Source organism: Lonchura striata, chromosome 31 (assembly GCF_050655825.1).
Source record: "Lonchura striata isolate lonStrDom1 chromosome 31, ASM5065582v1, whole genome shotgun sequence".
Lineage (NCBI taxonomy): Eukaryota > Metazoa > Chordata > Aves > Passeriformes > Estrildidae > Lonchura > Lonchura striata.
In genome coordinates, this window is record NC_140733.1 from 7,962,486 (window position 1) to 7,986,408 (window position 23,923).

Consider the following 23,923-nt stretch of genomic DNA (forward strand, 5'->3'; position numbering starts at 1 on the left):
TGACATCAGGAACCTGGACTGCTGAGTTTTCTTTCCCAGGGAAAATGGAAAAAGGATAGGCCCAGGGGCCCCTGGCCCTGACTGCAAAAAATCCTTATATCGAAGGATGGACCCCACACCGAAGTTGTCCCCACCTCAAACTTGTGCTGCCCTGATACACCCAAGGGAACCCTACAAACTGACATCAGGAACCTGGACTGCTGAGTTTTCTTTCCCAGGGAAAATGGAAAAAGGATGTGCCCAGGGGTCCCTGGTCCTGGGCTGGGGCCTCACTACAAAAAATCCTTATATCGAAAGATGGACCCCACACCAAAGTTGTCCCCACCTCAAACTTGTGCTGCCCTGATAGACCCAAGGGAGCCCTACAAACTGACATCAGGAACCTGGACTGCTGAGTTTTCTTTCCCAGGGAAAATGGAAAAAGGATGTGCCCAGGGGCCCCTGGCCCTGACTGCAAAGAATCCTTATATCGAAGGATGGACCCCACAACAAAGTGTTCTCCACCACAAACTTGTGCTGCCCTGATAGACCCAAGGGAGCCCTACAAAGTGACATCAGGGACCTCGACTGCTGAGTTTTCTTTCCCAGGGAAAATGGAAAAAGGTTGTGCCCAGGGGCCCCTGGCCCTGACTGCAAAAAATCCTTATATCGAAGGATGGAGCCGACACCGAAGTTGTCCCCACCTCAAACTTGTGCTGCCCTGATAGACCCAAGGGAGCCCTACAAACTGACATCAGGAACCTGGACTGCTGAGTTTTCTTTCCCAGGGAAAATGGAAAAACGATGTGCCCAGGGGCCCCTAGCACTGACTGCAAAAAATCCTTATATCGAAGGATGGAGCCCACACCAAAGTTGTCCCCACCTCAAACTTGTGCTGCCCTGATAGACCCAAGGGAGCCCTACAAACTGACATCAGGAACCTGGACTGCTGAGTTTTCTTTCCCAGGGAAAATGGAAAAAGGATGTGCCCAGGGGCCCCTGGCCCTGACTGCAAAGAATCCTTATATCGAAGGATGGACCCCACACCAAAGTGTTCTCCACCTCAAACTTGTGCTGCCCTGATAGACCCAAGGGAGCCCTACAAACTGACATCAGGAACCTGGACTGCTGAGTTTTCTTTCCCAGGGAAAATGGAAAAAGGATGTGCCCAGGGGCCCCTGGCCCTGACTGCAAAAAATCCTTATATCGAAGGATGGAGCCCACACCGAAGTTGTCCCCACCTCAAACTTGTGCTGCCCTGATAGACCCAAGGGAGCCCTACAAACTGACATCAGGAACCTGGACTGCTGAGTTTTCTTTCCCAGGGAAAATGGAAAAAGGATGTGCCCAGGGGCCCCTGGCCCTGACTGCAAAAAATCCTTATATCGAAGGATGGACCCCACACCAAAGTGTTCTCCACCTCAAACTTGTGCTGCCCTGATAGACCCAAGGGAGCCCTACAAACTGACATCAGGAACCTGGACTGCTGAGTTTTCTTTCCCAGGGAAAATGGAAAAAGGATGTGCCCAGGGGCCCCTGGCCCTGACTGCAAAAAATCCTTATATCGAAAGATGGAGCCCACACCAAAGTTGTCCCCACCTCAAACTTGTGCTGCCCTGATAGACCCAAGGGAGCCCTACAAACTGACATCAGGAACCTGGACTGCTGAGTTTTCTTTCCCAGGGAAAATGGAAAAAGGATGTGCCCAGGGGCCCCTGGCCCTGACTGCAAAGAATCCTTATATCGAAGGATGGACCCCACACCAAAGTGTTCTCCACCACAAACTTGTGCTGCCCTGATAGACCCAAGGGAACCCTACAAAGTGACATCAGGAACCTGGACTGCTGAGTTTTCTTTCCCAGGGAAAATGGAAAAAGGTTGTGCCCAGGGGCCCCTGGCCCTGACTGCAAAAAATCCTTATATCGAAGGATGGAGCCCACACCGAAGTTGTCCCCACCTCAAACTTGTGCTGCCCTGATAGACCCAAGGGAGCCCTACAAACTGACATCAGGAACCTGGACTGCTGAGTTTTCTTTCCCAGGGAAAATGGAAAAAGGATGTGCCCAGGGGGCCGTGGCCCTGACTGCAAAGAATCCTTATATCGAAGGATGGACCCCACACCAAAGTGTTCTCCACCTCAAAATTGTGCTGACCTGATACACCCAAGGGAGCCCTACAAACTGACATCAGGAACCTGGACTGCTGAGTTTTCTTTCCCAGGGAAAATGGAAAAAGGATGTGCCCAGGGGCCCCTAGCACTGACTGCAAAAAATCCTTATATCGAAGGATGGAGCCCACACCAAAGTTGTCCCCACCTCAAACTTGTGCTGCCCTGATAGACCCAAGGGAGCCCTACAAACTGACATCAGGAACCTGGACTGCTGAGTTTTCTTTCCCAGGGAAAATGGAAAAAGGATGTGCCCAGGGGCCCCTGGCCCTGACTGCAAAGAATCCTTATATCGAAGGATGGACCCCACACCAAAGTGTTCTCCACCTCAAACTTGTGCTGCCCTGATAGACCCAAGGGAGCCCTACAAACTGACATCAGGAACCTGGACTGCTGAGTTTTCTTTCCCAGGGAAAATGGAAAAAGGATATGCCCAGGGGTCCCTGGTCCTGGGCTGGGGCCTCACTACAAAAAATCCTTATATCGAAGGATGGAGCCCACACCAAAGTTGTCCCCACCTCAAACTTGTGCTGCCCTGATAGACCCAAGGGAGCCCTACAAACTGACATCAGGAACCTGGACTGCTGAGTTTTCTTTCCCAGGGAAAATGGAAAAAGGATGTGCCCAGGGGCCCCAGGCCCTGACTGCAAAAAATCCTTATATCGAAGGATGGACCCCACACCAAAGTGTTCTCCACCTCAAACTTCTGCTGCCCTGATAGACCCAAGGGAGCCCTACAAACTGACATCAGGAACCTGGACTGCTGAGTTTTCTTTCCCAGGGAAAATGGAAAAAGGATGTGCCCAGGGGCCCCTGGCCCTGACTGCAAAAAATCCTTATATCGAAAGATGGAGCCCACACCAAAGTTGTCCCCACCTCAAAATTGTGCTGCCCTGATAGGCCCAAGGGAGCCCTACATACTGACATCAGGAACCTGGACTGCTGAGTTTTCTTTCCCAGGGAAAATGGAAAAAGGATGTGCCAAGGGGCCCCTGGCCCTGACTGCAAAAAATCCTTATATCGAAAGATGGAGCCCACACCAAAGTTGTCCCCACCTCAAACTTGTGCTGCCCTGATAGACCCAAGGGAGCCCTACAAACTGACATCAGGAACCTGGACTGCTGAGTTTTCTTTCCCAGGGAAAATGGAAAAAGGATAGGCCCAGGGGCCCCTGGCCCTGACTGCAAAAAATCCTTATATCGAAGGATGGACCCCACACCGAAGTTGTCCCCACCTCAAACTTGTGCTGCCCTGATACACCCAAGGGAACCCTACAAACGGACATCAGGAACCTGGACTGCTGAGTTTTCTTTCCCAGGGAAAATGGAAAAAGGATGTGCCCAGGGGTCCCTGGTCCTGGGCTGGGGCCTCACTACAAAAAATCCTTATATCGAAGGATGGAGCCCACACCAAAGTTGTCCCCACCTCAAACTTGTGCTGCCCTGATAGACCCAAGGGAGCCCTACAAACTGACATCAGGAACCTGGACTGCTGAGTTTTCTTTCCCAGGGAAAATGGAAAAAGGATGTGCCCAGGGGCCCCTGGCCCTGGGTTGGGCCCTGACTGCAAAAAATCCTTATATCGAAGGATGGACCCCACACCAAAGTTGTCCCCACCTCAAAATTGTGCTGCACTGATAGACCCAAGGGAGCCCTACAAAGTGACATCAGGAACCTGGACTGCTGAGTTTTCTTTCCCAGGGAAAATGGAAAAAGGATGTGCCCAGGGGCCCCTGGCCCTGACTGCAAAAAATCCTTATATCGAAGGATGGACCCCACACCAAAGTTGTCCCCACCTCAAACTTGTGCTTCCCTGATACATCCAAGGGAACCCTACAAACTGACATCAGGAACCTGGACTGCTGAGTTTTCTTTCCCAGGGAAAATGGAAAAAGGATGTGCTCAGGGGCCCCTGGCACTGACTGCAAAAAATCCTTATATCGAAAGATGGAGCCCACACCAAAGTTGTCCCCACCTCAAACTTGTGCTGCCCTGATAGACCCAAGGGAGCCCTACAAACTGACATCAGGAACCTGGACTGCTGAGTTTTCTTTCCCAGGGAAAATGGAAAAAGGATATGCCCAGGGGTCCCTGGTCCTGGGCTGGGGCCTCACTACAAAAAATCCTTATATCGAAGGATGGAGCCCACACCAAAGTTGTCCCCACCTCAAACTTGTGCTGCCCTGATAGACCCAAGGGAGCCCTACAAACTGACATCAGGAACCTGGACTGCTGAGTTTTCTTTCCCAGGGAAAATGGAAAAAGGATGTGCCCAGGGGCCCCTGGCCCTGACTGCAAAAAATCCTTATATCGAAGGATGGAGCCCACACCGAAGTTGTCCCCACCTCAAACTTGTGCTGCCCTGATACACCCAAGGGAACCCTACAAACTGACATCAGGAACCTGGACTGCTGAGTTTTCTTTCCCAGGGAAAATGGAAAAAGGATGTGCCCAGGGGCCCCTGGCCCTGACTGCAAAAAATCCTTATATCGAAGGATGGAGCCCACACCGAAGTTGTCCCCACCTCAAACTTGTGCTGCCCTGATAGACCCAAGGGAGCCCTACAAACTGACATCAGGAACCTGGACTGCTGAGTTTTCTTTCCCAGGGAAAATGGAAAAAGGATGTGCCCAGGGGTCCCTGGTCCTGGGCTGGGGCCTCACTACAAAAAATCCTTATATCGAAGGATGGACCCCACACCAAAGTTGTCCCCACCTCAAACTTGTGCTGCCCTGATACACCCAAGGGAGCCCTACAAACTGACATCAGGAACCTGGACTGCTGAGTTTTCTTTCCCAGGGAAAATGGAAAAAGGATGTGCCCAGGGGCCCCTGGCCCTGACTGCAAAAAATCCTTATATCGAAGGATGGAGCCCACACCGAAGTTGTCCCCACCTCAAACTTGTGCTGCCCTGATAGACCCAAGGGAGCCCTACAAACTGACATCAGGAACCTGGACTGCTGAGTTTTCTTTCCCAGGGAAAATGGAAAAAGGATGTGCCCAGGGGCCCCTGGCCCTGACTGCAAAAAATCCTTATATCGAAGGATGGACCCCACACCGAAGTTGTCCCCACCTCAAACTTGTGCTGCCCTGATACACCCAAGGGAACCCTACAAACTGACATCAGGAACCTGGACTGCTGAGTTTTCTTACCCAGGGAAAATGGAAAAAGGATATGCCCAGGGGTCCCTGGTCCTGGGCTGGGGCCTCACTACAAAAAATCCTTATATCGAAGGATGGAGCCCACACCAAAGTTGTCCCCACCTCAAACTTGTGCTGCCCTGATAGACCCAAGGGAGCCCTACAAACTGACATCAGGAACCTGGACTGCTGAGTTTTCTTTCCCAGGGAAAATGGAAAAAGGATGTGCCCAGGGGCCCCTGGCCCTGACTGCAAAGAATCCTTATATCGAAGGATGGACCCCACACCAAAGTGTTCTCCACCACAAACTTGTGCTGCCCTGATAGACCCAAGGGAGCCGTACAAACTGACATCAGGAACCTGGACTGCTGAGTTTTCTTTCCCAGGGAAAATGGAAAAAGGATGTGCCCAGGGGCCCCTGGCCCTGGGTTGGGCCCTGACTGCAAAAAATCCTTATATCGAAGGATGGACCCCACACCAAAGTTGTCCCCACCTCAAAATTGTGCTGCACTGATAGACCCAAGGGAGCCCTACAAAGTGACATCAGGAACCTGGACTGCTGAGTTTTCTTTCCCAGGGAAAATGGAAAAAGGATGTGCCCAGGGGCCCCTGGCCCTGACTGCAAAAAATCCTTATATCGAAGGATGGACCCCACACCAAAGTTGTCCCCACCTCAAACTTGTGCTTCCCTGATACATCCAAGGGAACCCTACAAACTGACATCAGGAACCTGGACTGCTGAGTTTTCTTTCCCAGGGAAAATGGAAAAAGGATGTGCTCAGGGGCCCCTGGCACTGACTGCAAAAAATCCTTATATCGAAAGATGGAGCCCACACCAAAGTTGTCCCCACCTCAAACTTGTGCTGCCCTGATAGACCCAAGGGAGCCCTACAAACTGACATCAGGAACCTGGACTGCTGAGTTTTCTTTCCCAGGGAAAATGGAAAAAGGATGTGCCCAGGGGTCCCTGGTCCTGGGCTACGGCATCACTGCAAAAAATCCTTATATCGAAGGATGGAGCCCACACCGAATTTGTCCCCACCTCAAACTTGTGCTGCACTGATAGACCCAAGGGAGCCCTACAAACTGACATCAGGAACCTGGACTGCTGAGTTTTCTTTCCCAGGGAAAATGGAAAAAGGATGTGCCCAGGGGCCCCTGGCCCTGACTGCAAAAAATCCTTATATCGAAGGATGGAGCCCACACCGAAGTTGTCCCCACCTCAAACTTGTGCTGCCCTGATACACCCAAGGGAGCCCTACAAACTGACATCAGGAACCTGGACTGCTGAGTTTTCTTTCCCAGGGAAAATGGAAAAAGGATGTGCCCAGGGGCCCCTGGCCCTGACTGCAAAAAATCCTTATGTCGAAGGATGGAGCCCACACCGAAGTTGTCCCCACCTCAAACTTGTGCTGCCCTGATAGACCCAAGGGAGCCCTACAAACTGACATCAGGAACCTGGACTGCTGAGTTTTCTTTCCCAGGGAAAATGGAAAAAGGATGTGCCCAGGGGCCCCTGGCCCTGACTGCAAAGAATCCTTATATCGAAGGATGGACCCCACACCGAAGTTGTCCCCACCTCAAACTTGTGCTGCCCTGATACACCCAAGGGAACCCTACAAAGTGACATCAGGAACCTGGACTGCTGAGTTTTCTTTCCCAGGGAAAATGGAAAAAGGATGTGCCCAGGGGCCCCTGGCCCTGACTGCAAAGAATCCTTATATCGAAAGATGGAGCCCACACCAAAGGTGTCCCCACCTCAAACTTGTGCTGCCCTGATACACCCAAGGGAGCCCTACAAACTGACATCAGGAACCTGGACTGCTGAGTTTTCTTTCCCAGGGAAAATGGAAAAAGGATGTGCCCAGGGGCCTCTAGCCATGGGCTGGGGCCACACTGCAAAGAATCCTTATATCGAAGGATGGAGCCCACACCGAAGTTGTCCCCACCTCAAACTTGTGCTGCCCTGATACACCCAAGGGAACCCTACAAACTGACATCAGGAACCTGGACTGCTGAGTTTTCTTTCCCAGGGAAAATGGAAAAAGGATGTGCCCAGGGGTCCCTGGTCCTGGGCTGGGGCCTCACTACAAAAAATCCTTATATCGAAGGATGGAGCCCACACCAAAGTTGTCCCCACCTCAAACTTGTGCTGCCCTGATAGACCCAAGGGAGCCCTACAAACTGACATCAGGAACCTGGACTGCTGAGTTTTCTTTCCCAGGGAAAATGGAAAAAGGATGTGCCCAGGGGCCCCTGGCCCTGACTGCAAAGAATCCTTATATCGAAGGATGGACCCCACACCGAAGTTGTCCCCACCTCAAACTTGTGCTGCCCTGATAGACCCAAGGGAGCCCTACAAACTGACATCAGGAACCTGGACTGCTGAGTTTTCTTTCCCAGGGAAAATGGAAAAAGGATGTGCCCAGGGGCCCCTGGCCCTGACTGCAAAAAATCCTTATATCGAAGGATGGAGCCCACACCGAAGTTGTCCCCACCTCAAACTTGTGCTGCCCTGATAGACCCAAGGGAGCCCTACAAACTGACATCAGGAACCTGGACTGCTGAGTTTTCTTTCCCAGGGAAAATGGAAAAAGGATGTGCCCAGGGGCCCCTGGCCCTGACTGCAAAAAATCCTTATATCGAAAGATGGAGCCCACACCAAAGTTGTCCCCACCTCAAACTTGTGCTGCCCTGATAGACCCAAGGGAGCCCTACAAACTGACATCAGGAACCTGGACTGCTGAGTTTTCTTTCCCAGGGAAAATGGAAAAAGGATGTGCCCAGGGACCTCTAGCCATGGGAAGGGGCCACACTGCAAAGAATCCTTATATCGAAGGATGGAGCCCACACCGAAGTTGTCCCCTCCTCAAACTTGTGCTGCCCTGATACACCCAAGGGAACCCTACAAACTGACATCAGGAACCTGGACTGCTGAGTTTTCTTTCCCAGGGAAAATGGAAAAAGGATGTGCCCAGGGGCCCCTGGCCCTGACTGCAAAAAATCCTTATATCGAAGGATGGAGCCCACACCGAAGTTGTCCCCACCTCAAACTTCTGCTGCCCTGATACACCCAAGGGAACCCTACAAACTGACATCAGGAACCTGGACTGCTGAGTTTTCTTTCCCAGGGAAAATGGAAAAAGGATGTGCCCAGGGGTCCCTGGTCCTGGGCTGGGGCCTCGCTACAAAAAATCCTTATATCGAAGGATGGAGCCCACACCAAAGTTGTCCCCACCTCAAACTTGTGCTGCCCTGATAGACCCAAGGGAGCCCTACAAACTGACATCAGGAACCTGGACTGCTGAGTTTTCTTTCCCAGGGAAAATGGAAAAAGGATGTGCCCAGGGGCCCCTGGCCCTGACTGCAAAAAATCCTTATATCGAAAGATGGAGCCCACACCAAAGTTGTCCCCACCTCAAACTTGTGCTGCCCTGATAGACCCAAGGGAGCCCTACAAACTGACATCAGGAACCTGGACTGCTGAGTTTTCTTTCCCAGGGAAAATGGAAAAAGGATGTGCCCAGGGGCCTCTAGCCATGGGCTGGGGCCACACTGCAAAGAATCCTTATATCGAAGGATGGAGCCCACACCAAAGTTGTCCCCACCTCAAACTTGTGCTGCCCTGATACACCCAAGGGAACCCTACAAACTGACATCAGGAACCTGGACTGCTGAGTTTTCTTTCCCAGGGAAAATGGAAAAAGGATGTGCCCAGGGGCCCCTGGCCCTGACTGCAAAGAATCCTTATATCGAAGGATGGACCCCACACCGAAGTTGTCCCCACCTCACACTTGTGCTGCCCTGATAGACCCAAGGGAGCCCTACAAACTGACATCAGGAACCTGGACTGCTGAGTTTTCTTTCCCAGGGAAAATGGAAAAAGGATGTGCCCAGGGGCCCCTGGCCCTGACTGCAAAGAATCCTTATATCGAAGGATGGACCCCACACCAAAGTGTTCTCCACCTCAAACTTGTGCTGCACTGATAGACCCAAGGGAGCCCTACAAAGTGACATCAGGAACCTGGACTGCTGAGTTTTCTTTCCCAGGGAAAATGGAAAAAGGTTGTGCCCAGGGGCCCCTGGCCCTGACTGCAAAAAATCCTTATATCGAAGGATGGAGCCCACACCAAAGTTGTCCCCACCTCAAACTTGTGCTGCCCTGATAGACCCAAGGGAGCCCTACAAACTGACATCAGGAACCTGGACTGCTGAGTTTTCTTTCCCAGGGAAAATGGAAAAAGGATGTGCCCAGGGGCCCCTGGCCCTGACTGCAAAGAATCCTTATATCGAAAGATGGAGCCCACACCAAAGTTGTCCCCACCTCAAACTTGTGCTGCCCTGATAGACCCAAGGGAGCCCTACAAACTGACATCAGGAACCTGGACTGCTGAGTTTTCTTTCCCAGGGAAAATGGAAAAAGGATGTGCCCAGGGGCCTCTAGCCATGGGCTGGGGCCAGACTGCAAAGAATCCTTATATCGAAGGATGGAGCCCACACCGAAGTTGTCCCCACCTCAAACTTGTGCTGCCCTGATACACCCAAGGGAACCCTACAAACTGACATCAGGAACCTGGACTGCTGAGTTTTCTTTCCCAGGGAAAATGGAAAAAGGATGTGCCCAGGGGCCCCTGGCCCTGACTGCAAAAAATCCTTATATCGAAGGATGGAGCCCACACCGAAGTTGTCCCCACCTCAAACTTCTGCTGCCCTGATACACCCAAGGGAACCCTACAAACTGACATCAGGAACCTGGACTGCTGAGTTTTCTTTCCCAGGGAAAATGGAAAAAGGATGTGCCCAGGGGTCCCTGGTCCTGGGCTGGGGCCTCACTACAAAAAATCCTTATATCGAAGGATGGAGCCCACACCAAAGTTGTCCCCACCTCAAACTTGTGCTGCCCTGATAGACCCAAGGGAGCCCTACAAACTGACGTCAGGAACCTGGACTGCTGAGTTTTCTTTCCCAGGGAAAATGGAAAAAGGATGTGCCCAGGGGCCCCTGGCCCTGACTGCAAAGAATCCTTATATTGAAGGATGGACCCCACACCAAAGTGTTCTCCACCTCAAACTTGTGCTGCCCTGATAGACCCAAGGGAGCCCTACAAACTGACATCAGGAACCTGGACTGCTGAGTTTTCTTTCCCAGGGAAAATGGAAAAAGGATGTGCCCAGGGGCCCCTGGCCCTGACTGCAAAAAATCCTTATATCGAAGGATGGACCCCACACCGAAGTTGTCCCCACCTCAAACTAGTGCTGCCCTGATAGACCCAAGGGAGCCCTACAAACTGACATCAGGAACCTGGACTGCTGAGTTTTCTTTCCCAGGGAAAATGGAAAAAGGATGTGCCCAGGGGGCCCTGGCCCTGGGCTGGGGCCTCACAGCAAAAAATCCTTATATCGAAGGATTGACCCCACACCAAAGTTGTCCCCACCTCAAACTTGTGCTGCCCTGATACACCCAAGGGAGCCCTACAAACTGATATCAGGAACCTGGACTGCTGAGTTTTCTTTCCCAGGGAAAATGGAAAAAGGATGTGCCCAGGGGACCCTAGCACTGACTGCAAAAAATCCTTATATTGAAGGATGGAGCCCACACCAAAGTTGTCCCCACCTCAAACTTGTGCTGCCCTGATAGACCCAAGGGAGCCCTACAAACTGACATCAGGAACCTGGACTGCTGAGTTTTCTTTCCCAGGGAAAATGGAAAAAGGATGTGCCCAGGGGCCCCTGGCCCTGACTGCAAAGAATCCTTATATCGAAGGATGGACCCCACACCAAAGTGTTCCCCACCTCAAACTTGTGCTGCCCTGATAGACCCAAGGGAGCCCTACAAACTGACATCAGGAACCTGGACTGCTGAGTTTTCTTTCCCAGGGAAAATGGAAAAAGGATGTGCCCAGGGGTCCCTGGTCCTGGGCTGGGGCCTTACTACAAAAAATCCTTATATCGAAGGATGGACCCCACACCAAAGTTGTCCCCACCTCAAACTTGTGCTGCCCTGATACACCCAAGGGAGCCCTACAAACTGACATCAGGAACCTGGACTGCTGAGTTTTCTTTCCCAGGGAAAATGGAAAAAGGATGTGCCCAGGGGCCCCTGGCCCTGACTGCAAAAAATCCTTATATCGAAGGATGGAGCCCACACCGAAGTTGTCCCCACCTCAAACTTGTGCTGCCCTGATAGACCCAAGGGAGCCCTACAAACTGACATCAGGAACCTGGACTGCTGAGTTTTCTTTCCCAGGGAAAATGGAAAAAGGATGTGCCCAGGGGCCCCTGGCCCTGACTGCAAAAAATCCTTATATCGAAGGATGGACCCCACACCGAAGTTGTCCCCACCTCAAACTTGTGCTGCCCTGATACACCCAAGGGAACCCTACAAACTGACATCAGGAACCTGGACTGCTGAGTTTTCTTTCCCAGGGAAAATGGAAAAAGGATGTGCCCAGGGGCCCCTGGCCCTGACTGCAAAGAATCCTTATATCGAAGGATGGACCCCACACCAAAGTGTTCTCCACCTCAAACTTGTGCTGCACTGATAGACCCAAGGGAGCCCTACAAAGTGACATCAGGAACCTGGACTGCTGAGTTTTCTTTCCCAGGGAAAATGGAAAAAGGTTGTGCCCAGGGGCCCCTGGCCCTGACTGCAAAAAATCCTTATATCGAAGGATGGAGCCCACACCAAAGTTGTCCCCACCTCAAACTTGTGCTGCCCTGATAGACCCAAGGGAGCCCTACAAACTGACATCAGGAACCTGGACTGCTGAGTTTTCTTTCCCAGGGAAAATGGAAAAAGGATGTGCCCAGGGGCCCCTGGCCCTGACTGCAAAGAATCCTTATATCGAAAGATGGAGCCCACACCAAAGTTGTCCCCACCTCAAACTTGTGCTGCCCTGATAGACCCAAGGGAGCCCTACAAACTGACATCAGGAACCTGGACTGCTGAGTTTTCTTTCCCAGGGAAAATGGAAAAAGGATGTGCCCAGGGGCCCCTGGCCCTGACTGCAAAGAATCCTTATATCGAAGGATGGACCCCACACCAAAGTGTTCTCCACCTCAAACTTGTGCTGCCCTGATAGACCCAAGGGAGCCCTACAAACTGACATCAGGAACCTGGACTGCTGAGTTTTCTTTCCCAGGGAAAATGGAAAAAGGATATGCCCAGGGGTCCCTGGTCCTGGGCTGGGGCCTCACTACAAAAAAACCTTATATCGAAGGATGGAGCCCACACCAAAGTTGTCCCCACCTCAAACTTGTGCTGCCCTGATAGACCCAAGGGAGCCCTACAAACTGACATCAGGAACCTGGACTGCTGAGTTTTCTTTCCCAGGGAAAATGGAAAAAGGATGTGCCCAGGGGCCCCTGGCCCTGACTGCAAAAAATCCTTATATCGAAAGATGGAGCCCACACCAAAGTTGTCCCCACCTCAAACTTGTGCTGCCCTGATAGGCCCAAGGGAGCCCTACAAACTGACATCAGGAACCTGGACTGCTGAGTTTTCTTTCCCAGGGAAAATGGAAAAAGGATGTGCCCCGGGGCCCCTGGCCCTGACTGCAAAAAATCCTTATATCGAAAGATGGAGCCCACACCAAAGTTGTCCCCACCTCAAACTTGTGCTGCCCTGATAGACCCAAGGGAGCCCTACAAACTGACATCAGGAACCTGGACTGCTGAGTTTTCTTTCCCAGGGAAAATGGAAAAAGGATGTGCCCAGGGTCCTCTAGCCATGGGCTGGGGCCACACTGCAAAGAATCCTTATATCGAAGGATGGAGCCCACACCGAAGTTGTCCCCACCTCAAACTTGTGCTGCCCTGATAGACCCAAGGGAGCCCTACAAACTGACATCAGGAACCTGGACTGCTGAGTTTTCTTTCCCAGGGAAAATGGAAAAAGGATGTGCCCAGGGGCCCCTGGCCCTGACTGCAAAAAATCCTTATATCGAAGGATGGAGCCCACACCGAAGTTGTCCCCACCTCAAACTTCTGCTGCCCTGATACACCCAAGGGAACCCTACAAACTGACATCAGGAACCTGGACTGCTGAGTTTTCTTTCCCAGGGAAAATGGAAAAAGGATGTGCCCAGGGGTCCCTGGTCCTGGGCTGGGGCCTCGCTACAAAAAATCCTTATATCGAAGGATGGAGCCCACACCAAAGTTGTCCCCACCTCAAACTTGTGCTGCCCTGATAGACCCAAGGGAGCCCTAAAAACTGACATCAGGAACCTGGACTGCTGAGTTTTCTTTCCCAGGGAAAATGGAAAAAGGATGTGCCCAGGGGCCCCTGGCCCTGACTGCAAAGAATCCTTATATCGAAGGATGGACCCCACACCAAAGTGTTCCCCACCTCAAACTTGTGCTGCCCTGATAGACCCAAGGGAGCCCTACAAACTGACATCAGGAACCTGGACTGCTGAGTTTTCTTTCCCAGGGAAAATGGAAAAAGGATGTGCCCAGGGGTCCCTGGTCCTGGGCTGGGGCCTTACTACAAAAAATCCTTATATCGAAGGATGGACCCCACACCAAAGTTGTCCCCACCTCAAACTTGTGCTGCCCTGATACACCCAAGGGAGCCCTACAAACTGACATCAGGAACCTGGACTGCTGAGTTTTCTTTCCCAGGGAAAATGGAAAAAGGATGTGCCCAGGGGCCCCTGGCCCTGACTGCAAAAAATCCTTATATCGAAGGATGGAGCCCACACCGAAGTTGTCCCCACCTCAAACTTGTGCTGCCCTGATAGACCCAAGGGAGCCCTACAAACTGACATCAGGAACCTGGACTGCTGAGTTTTCTTTCCCAGGGAAAATGGAAAAAGGATGTGCCCAGGGGCCCCTGGCCCTGACTGCAAAAAATCCTTATATCGAAGGATGGACCCCACACCGAAGTTGTCCCCACCTCAAACTTGTGCTGCCCTGATACACCCAAGGGAACCCTACAAACTGACATCAGGAACCTGGACTGCTGAGTTTTCTTTCCCAGGGAAAATGGAAAAAGGATGTGCCCAGGGGCCCCTGGCCCTGACTGCAAAGAATCCTTATATCGAAGGATGGACCCCACACCGAAGTTGTCCCCACCTCACACTTGTGCTGCCCTGATAGACCCAAGGGAGCCCTACAAACTGACATCAGGAACCTGGACTGCTGAGTTTTCTTTCCCAGGGAAAATGGAAAAAGGATGTGCCCAGGGGCCCCTGGCCCTGACTGCAAAGAATCCTTATATCGAAGGATGGACCCCACACCAAAGTGTTCTCCACCTCAAACTTGTGCTGCACTGATAGACCCAAGGGAGCCCTACAAAGTGACATCAGGAACCTGGACTGCTGAGTTTTCTTTCCCAGGGAAAATGGAAAAAGGTTGTGCCCAGGGGCCCCTGGCCCTGACTGCAAAAAATCCTTATATCGAAGGATGGAGCCCACACCAAAGTTGTCCCCACCTCAAACTTGTGCTGCCCTGATAGACCCAAGGGAGCCCTACAAACTGACATCAGGAACCTGGACTGCTGAGTTTTCTTTCCCAGGGAAAATGGAAAAAGGATGTGCCCAGGGGCCCCTGGCCCTGACTGCAAAGAATCCTTATATCGAAAGATGGAGCCCACACCAAAGTTGTCCCCACCTCAAACTTGTGCTGCCCTGATAGACCCAAGGGAGCCCTACAAACTGACATCAGGAACCTGGACTGCTGAGTTTTCTTTCCCAGGGAAAATGGAAAAAGGATGTGCCCAGGGGCCTCTAGCCATGGGCTGGGGCCAGACTGCAAAGAATCCTTATATCGAAGGATGGAGCCCACACCGAAGTTGTCCCCACCTCAAACTTGTGCTGCCCTGATACACCCAAGGGAACCCTACAAACTGACATCAGGAACCTGGACTGCTGAGTTTTCTTTCCCAGGGAAAATGGAAAAAGGATGTGCCCAGGGGCCCCTGGCCCTGACTGCAAAAAATCCTTATATCGAAGGATGGAGCCCACACCGAAGTTGTCCCCACCTCAAACTTCTGCTGCCCTGATACACCCAAGGGAACCCTACAAACTGACATCAGGAACCTGGACTGCTGAGTTTTCTTTCCCAGGGAAAATGGAAAAAGGATGTGCCCAGGGGTCCCTGGTCCTGGGCTGGGGCCTCACTACAAAAAATCCTTATATCGAAGGATGGAGCCCACACCAAAGTTGTCCCCACCTCAAACTTGTGCTGCCCTGATAGACCCAAGGGAGCCCTACAAACTGACGTCAGGAACCTGGACTGCTGAGTTTTCTTTCCCAGGGAAAATGGAAAAAGGATGTGCCCAGGGGCCCCTGGCCCTGACTGCAAAGAATCCTTATATTGAAGGATGGACCCCACACCAAAGTGTTCTCCACCTCAAACTTGTGCTGCCCTGATAGACCCAAGGGAGCCCTACAAACTGACATCAGGAACCTGGACTGCTGAGTTTTCTTTCCCAGGGAAAATGGAAAAAGGATGTGCCCAGGGGCCCCTGGCCCTGACTGCAAAAAATCCTTATATCGAAGGATGGACCCCACACCGAAGTTGTCCCCACCTCAAACTAGTGCTGCCCTGATAGACCCAAGGGAGCCCTACAAACTGACATCAGGAACCTGGACTGCTGAGTTTTCTTTCCCAGGGAAAATGGAAAAAGGATGTGCCCAGGGGGCCCTGGCCCTGGGCTGGGGCCTCACAGCAAAAAATCCTTATATCGAAGGATTGACCCCACACCAAAGTTGTCCCCACCTCAAACTTGTGCTGCCCTGATACACCCAAGGGAGCCCTACAAACTGACATCAGGAACCTGGACTGCTGAGTTTTCTTTCCCAGGGAAAATGGAAAAAGGATGTGCCCAGGGGCCCCTAGCACTGACTGCAAAAAATCCTTATATTGAAGGATGGAGCCCACACCAAAGTTGTCCCCACCTCAAACTTGTGCTGCCCTGATAGACCCAAGGGAGCCCTACAAACTGACATCAGGAACCTGGACTGCTGAGTTTTCTTTCCCAGGGAAAATGGAAAAAGGATGTGCCCAGGGGCCCCTGGCCCTGACTGCAAAGAATCCTTATATCGAAGGATGGACCCCACACCAAAGTGTTCTCCACCTCAAACTTGTGCTGCCCTGATAGACCCAAGGGAGCCCTACAAACTGACATCAGGAACCTGGACTGCTGAGTTTTCTTTCCCAGGGAAAATGGAAAAAGGATATGCCCAGGGGTCCCTGGTCCTGGGCTGGGGCCTCACTACAAAAAAACCTTATATCGAAGGATGGAGCCCACACCAAAGTTGTCCCCACCTCAAACTTGTGCTGCCCTGATAGACCCAAGGGAGCCCTACAAACTGACATCAGGAACCTGGACTGCTGAGTTTTCTTTCCCAGGGAAAATGGAAAAAGGATGTGCCCAGGGGCCCCTGGCCCTGACTGCAAAAAATCCTTATATCGAAAGATGGAGCCCACACCAAAGTTGTCCCCACCTCAAACTTGTGCTGCCCTGATAGGCCCAAGGGAGCCCTACAAACTGACATCAGGAACCTGGACTGCTGAGTTTTCTTTCCCAGGGAAAATGGAAAAAGGATGTGCCCCGGGGCCCCTGGCCCTGACTGCAAAAAATCCTTATATCGAAAGATGGAGCCCACACCAAAGTTGTCCCCACCTCAAACTTGTGCTGCCCTGATAGACCCAAGGGAGCCCTACAAACTGACATCAGGAACCTGGACTGCTGAGTTTTCTTTCCCAGGGAAAATGGAAAAAGGATGTGCCCAGGGTCCTCTAGCCATGGGCTGGGGCCACACTGCAAAGAATCCTTATATCGAAGGATGGAGCCCACACCGAAGTTGTCCCCACCTCAAACTTGTGCTGCCCTGATAGACCCAAGGGAGCCCTACAAACTGACATCAGGAACCTGGACTGCTGAGTTTTCTTTCCCAGGGAAAATGGAAAAAGGATGTGCCCAGGGGCCCCTGGCCCTGACTGCAAAAAATCCTTATATCGAAGGATGGAGCCCACACCGAAGTTGTCCCCACCTCAAACTTCTGCTGCCCTGATACACCCAAGGGAACCCTACAAACTGACATCAGGAACCTGGACTGCTGAGTTTTCTTTCCCAGGGAAAATGGAAAAAGGATGTGCCCAGGGGTCCCTGGTCCTGGGCTGGGGCCTCGCTACAAAAAATCCTTATATCGAAGGATGGAGCCCACACCAAAGTTGTCCCCACCTCAAACTTGTGCTGCCCTGATAGACCCAAGGGAGCCCTAAAAACTGACATCAGGAACCTGGACTGCTGAGTTTTCTTTCCCAGGGAAAATGGAAAAAGGATGTGCCCAGGGGCCCCTGGCCCTGACTGCAAAGAATCCTTATATCGAAGGATGGACCCCACACCAAAGTGTTCCCCACCTCAAACTTGTGCTGCCCTGATAGACCCAAGGGAGCCCTACAAACTGACATCAGGAACCTGGACTGCTGAGTTTTCTTTCCCAGGGAAAATGGAAAAAGGATGTGCCCAGGGGTCCCTGGTCCTGGGCTGGGGCCTTACTACAAAAAATCCTTATATCGAAGGATGGACCCCACACCAAAGTTGTCCCCACCTCAAACTTGTGCTGCCCTGATACACCCAAGGGAGCCCTACAAACTGACATCAGGAACCTGGACTGCTGAGTTTTCTTTCCCAGGGAAAATGGAAAAAGGATGTGCCCAGGGGCCCCTGGCCCTGACTGCAAAAAATCCTTATATCGAAGGATGGAGCCCACACCGAAGTTGTCCCCACCTCAAACTTGTGCTGCCCTGATAGACCCAAGGGAGCCCTACAAACTGACATCAGGAACCTGGACTGCTGAGTTTTCTTTCCCAGGGAAAATGGAAAAAGGATGTGCCCAGGGGCCCCTGGCCCTGACTGCAAAAAATCCTTATATCGAAGGATGGACCCCACACCGAAGTTGTCCCCACCTCAAACTTGTGCTGCCCTGATACACCCAAGGGAACCCTACAAACTGACATCAGGAACCTGGACTGCTGAGTTTTCTTTCCCAGGGAAAATGGAAAAAGGATATGCCCAGGGGTCCCTGGTCCTGGGCTGGGGCCTCACTACAAAAAATCCTTATATCGAAGGATGGAGCCCACACCGAAGTTGTCCCCACCTCAAACCTGTGCTGCCCTGATAGACCCAAGGGAGCCCTACAAACTGACATCAGGAACCTGGACTGCTGAGTTTTCTTTCCCAGGGAAAATGGAAAAAGGATGTGCCCAGGGGCCCCTGGCCCTGGGTTGGGCCCTGACTGCAAAAAATCCTTATATCGAAGGATGGACCCCACACCAAAGTTGTCCCCACCTCAAAATTGTGCTGCACTGATAGACCCAAGGGAGCCCTACAAACTGACATCAGGAACCTGGACTGCTGAGTTTTCTTTCCCAGGGAAAATGGAAAAAGGATGTGCCCAGGGGCCCCTGGCCCTGACTGCAAAAAATCCTTATATCGAAGGATGGACCCCACACCAAAGTTGTCCCCACCTCAAACTTGTGCTTCCCTGATACATCCAAGGGAACCCTACAAACTGACATCAGGAACCTGGACTGCTGAGTTTTCTTTCCCAGGGAAAATGGAAAAAGGATGTGCCCAGGGGCCTCTAGCCATGGGCTGGGGCCACACTGCAAAGAATCCTTATATCGAAGGATGGAGCCCACACCGAAGTTGTCCCCACCTCAAACTTGTGCTGCCCTGATACACCCAAGGGAGCCCTACAAACTGACATCAGGAACCTGGACTGCTGAGTTTTCTTTCCCAGGGAAAATGGAAAAAGGATGTGCCCAGGGGTCCCTGGTCCTGGGCAGGGGCCTCACTACAAAAAATCCTTATATCGAAGGATGGAGCCCACACCAAAGTTGTCCCCACCTCAAACTTGTGCTGCCCTGATAGACCCAAGGGAGCCCTACAAACTGACATCAGGAACCTGGACTGCTGAGTTTTCTTTCCCAGGGAAAATGGAAAAAGGATGTGCCCAGGGGCCCCTGGCCCTGACTGCAAAGAATCCTTATATCGAAGGATGGACCCCACACCAAAGTGTTCTCCACCACAAACTTGTGCTGCCCTGATAGACCCAAGGGAGCCCTACAAAGTGACATCAGGAACCTGGACTGCTGAGTTTTCTTTCCCAGGGAAAATGGAAAAAGGTTGTGCCCAGGGGCCCCTGGCCCTGACTGCAAAAAATCCTTATATCGAAGGATGGAGCCCACACCAAAGTTGTCCCCACCTCAAACTTGTGCTGCCCTGATAGACCCAAGGGAGCCCTACAAACTGACATCAGGAACCTGGACTGCTGAGTTTTCTTTCCCAGGGAAAATGGAAAAAGGATGTGCCCAGGGGCCCCTGGCCCTGACTGCAAAGAATCCTTATATCGAAAGATGGAGCCCACACCAAAGTTGTCCCCACCTCAAACTTGTGCTGCCCTGATACACCCAAGGGAGCCCTACAAACTGACATCAGGAACCTGGACTGCTGAGTTTTCTTTCCCAGGGAAAATGGAAAAAGGATGTGCCCAGGGGCCTCTAGCCATGGGCTGGGGCCAGACTGCAAAGAATCCTTATATCGAAGGATGGAGCCCACACCGAAGTTGTCCCCACCTCAAACTTGTGCTGCCCTGATACACCCAAGGGAACCCTACAAACTGACATCAGGAACCTGGACTGCTGAGTTTTCTTTCCCAGGGGAAATGGAAAAAGGATGTGCCCAGGGGCCCCTGGCCCTGACTGCAAAAAATCCTTATATCGAAGGATGGAGCCCACACCGAAGTTGTCCCCACCTCAAACTTGTGCTGCCCTGATACACCCAAGGGAACCCTACAAACTGACATCAGGAACCTGGACTGCTGAGTTTTCTTTCCCAGGGAAAATGGAAAAAGGATATGCCCAGGGGTCCCTGGTCCTGGGCTGGGGCCTCACTACAAAAAATCCTTATATCGAAGGATGGAGCCCACACCGAAGTTGTCCCCACCTCAAACTTGTGCTGCCCTGATAGACCCAAGGGAGCCCTACAAACTGACATCAGGAACCTGGACTGCTGAGTTTTCTTTCCCAGGGAAAATGGAAAAAGGATGTGCCCAGGGGCCCCTGGCCCTGGGTTGGGCCCTGACTGCAAAAAATCCTTATATCGAAGGATGGACCCCACACCAAAGTTGTCCCCACCTCAAAATTGTGCTGCACTGATAGACCCAAGGGAGCCCTACAAAGTGACATCAGGAACCTGGACTGCTGAGTTTTCTTTCCCAGGGAAAATGGAAAAAGGATGTGCCCAGGGGCCCCTGGCCCTGACTGCAAAAAATCCTTATATCGAAGGATGGACCCCACACCAAAGTTGTCCCCACCTCAAACTTGTGCTTCCCTGATACATCCAAGGGAACCCTACAAACTGACATCAGGAACCTGGACTGCTGAGTTTTCTTTCCCAGGGAAAATGGAAAAAGGATGTGCTCAGGGGCCCCTGGCACTGACTGCAAAAAATCCTTATATCGAAAGATGGAGCCCACACCAAAGTTGTCCCCACCTCAAACTTGTGCTGCCCTGATAGACCCAAGGGAGCCCTACAAACTGACATCAGGAACCTGGACTGCTGAGTTTTCTTTCCCAGGGAAAATGGAAAAAGGATGTGCCCAGGGGCCTCTAGCCATGGGCTGGGGCCACACTGCAAAGAATCCTTATATCGAAGGATGGAGCCCACACCGAAGTTGTCCCCACCTCAAACTTGTGCTGCCCTGATACACCCAAGGGAACCCTACAAACTGACATCAGGAACCTGGACTGCTGAGTTTTCTTTCCCAGGGAAAATGGAAAAAGGATGTGCCCAGGGGTCCCTGGTCCTGGGCAGGGGCTTCACTACAAAAAATCCTTATATCGAAGGATGGAGCCCACACCAAAGTTGTCCCCACCTCAAACTTGTGCTGCCCTGATAGACCCAAGGGAGCCCTACAAACTGACATCAGGAACCTGGACTGCTGAGTTTTCTTTCCCAGGGAAAATGGAAAAAGGATGTGCCCAGGGGCCCCTGGCCCTGACTGCAAAGAATCCTTATATCGAAGGATGGACCCCACACCAAAGTGTTCTCCACCACAAACTTGTGCTGCCCTGATAGACCCAAGGGAGCCGTACAAACTGACATCAGGAACCTGGACTGCTGAGTTTTCTTTCCCAGGGAAAATGGAAAAAGGTTGTGCCCAGGGGCCCCTGGCCCTGACTGCAAAAAATCCTTATATCGAAGGATGGAGCCCACACCGAAGTTGTCCCCACCTCAAACTTGTGCTGCCCTGATAGACCCAAGGGAGCCCTACAAACTGACATCAGGAACCTGGACTGCTGAGTTTTCTTTCCCAGGGAAAATGGAAAAAGGATGTGCCCAGGGGCCCCTGGCCCTGACTGCAAAGAATCCTTATATCGAAAGATGGAGCCCACACCAAAGTTGTCCCCACCTCAAACTTGTGCTGCCCTGATAGACCCAAGGGAGCCCTACAAACTGACATCAGGAACCTGGACTGCTGAGTTTTCTTTCCCAGGGAAAATGGAAAAAGGATGTGCCCAGGGGCCCCTGGCCCTGACTGCAAAAAATCCTTATATCGAAGGATGGAGCCCACACCGAAGTTGTCCCCACCTCAAACTTGTGCTGCCCTGATACACCCAAGGGAACCCTACAAACTGACATCAGGAACCTGGACTGCTGAGTTTTCTTTCCCAGGGAAAATGGAAAAAGGATGTGCCCAGGGGCCCCTGGCCCTGGGTTGGGCCCTGACTGCAAAAAATCCTTATATCGAAGGATGGACCCCACACCAAAGTTGTCCCCACCTCAAAATTGTGCTGCACTGATAGACCCAAGGGAGCCCTACAAAGTGACATCAGGAACCTGGACTGCTGAGTTTTCTTTCCCAGGGAAAATGGAAAAAGGATGTGCCCAGGGGCCCCTGGCCCTGACTGCAAAAAATCCTTATATCGAAGGATGGACCCCACACCGAAGTTGTCCCCACCTCAAACTTGTGCTTCCCTGATACATCCAAGGGAACCCTACAAACTGACATCAGGAACCTGGACTGCTGAGTTTTCTTTCCCAGGGAAAATGGAAAAAGGATGTGCCCAGGGGCCCCTGGCCCTGACTGCAAAAAATCCTTATATCGAAGGATGGACCCCACACCGAAGTTGTCCCCACCTCAAACTAGTGCTGCCCTGATAGACCCAAGGGAGCCCTACAAACTGACATCAGGAACCTGGACTGCTGAGTTTTCTTTCCCAGGGAAAATGGAAAAAGGATGTGCCCAGGGGCCCCTAGCACTGACTGCAAAAAATCCTTATATCGAAGGATGGAGCCCACACCAAAGTTGTCCCCACCTCAAACTTGTGCTGCCCTGATAGACCCAAGGGAGCCCTACAAACTGACATCAGGAACCTGGACTGCTGAGTTTTCTTTCCCAGGGAAAATGGAAAAAGGATATGCCCAGGGGCCCCTGGCCCTGACTGCAAAGAATCCTTATATCGAAGGATGGACCCCACACCAAAGTGTTCTCCACCTCAAACTTGTGCTGCCCTGATAGACCCAAGGGAGCCCTACAAACTGACATCAGGAACCTGGACTGCTGAGTTTTCTTTCCCAGGGAAAATGGAAAAAGGATATGCCCAGGGGTCCCTGGTCCTGGGCTGGGGCCTCACTACAAAAAATCCTTATATCGAAGGATGGAGCCCACACCAAAGTGTTCTCCACCTCAAACTTGTGCTGCCCTGATAGACCCAAGGGAGCCCTACAAACTGACATCAGGAACCTGGACTGCTGAGTTTTCTTTCCCAGGGAAAATGGAAAAAGGATGTGCCCAGGGGCCCCTGGCCCTGGGTTGGGCCCTGACTGCAAAAAATCCTTATATCGAAGGATGGACCCCACACCAAAGTTGTCCCCACCTCAAAATTGTGCTGCACTGATAGACCCAAGGGAGCCCTACAAAGTGACATCAGGAACCTGGACTGCTGAGTTTTCTTTCCCAGGGAAAATGGAAAAAGGATGTGCCCAGGGGCCCCTGGCCCTGACTGCAAAAAATCCTTATATCGAAGGATGGACCCCACACCAAAGTTGTCCCCACCTCAAACTTGTGCTTCCCTGATACATCCAAGGGAACCCTACAAACTGACATCAGGAACCTGGACTGCTGAGTTTTCTTTCCCAGGGAAAATGGAAAAAGGATGTGCCCAGGGGCCCCTGGCCCTGACTGCAAAAAATCCTTATATCGAAGGATGGACCCCACACCGAAGTTGTCCCCACCTCAAACTAGTGCTGCCCTGATAGACCCAAGGGAGCCCTACAAACTGACATCAGGAACCTGGACTGCTGAGTTTTCTTTCCCAGGGAAAATGGAAAAAGGATGTGCCCAGGGGCCCCTAGCACTGACTGCAAAAAATCCTTATATCGAAGGATGGAGCCCACACCAAAGTTGTCCCCACCTCAAACTTGTGCTGCCCTGATAGACCCAAGGGAACCCTACAAACTGACATCAGGAACCTGGACTGCTGAGTTTTCTTTCCCAGGGAAAATGGAAAAAGGATGTGCCCAGGGGCCCCTGGCCCTGACTGCAAAGAATCCTTATATCGAAGGATGGACCCCACACCAAAGTGTTCTCCACCACAAACTTGTGCTGCCCTGATAGACC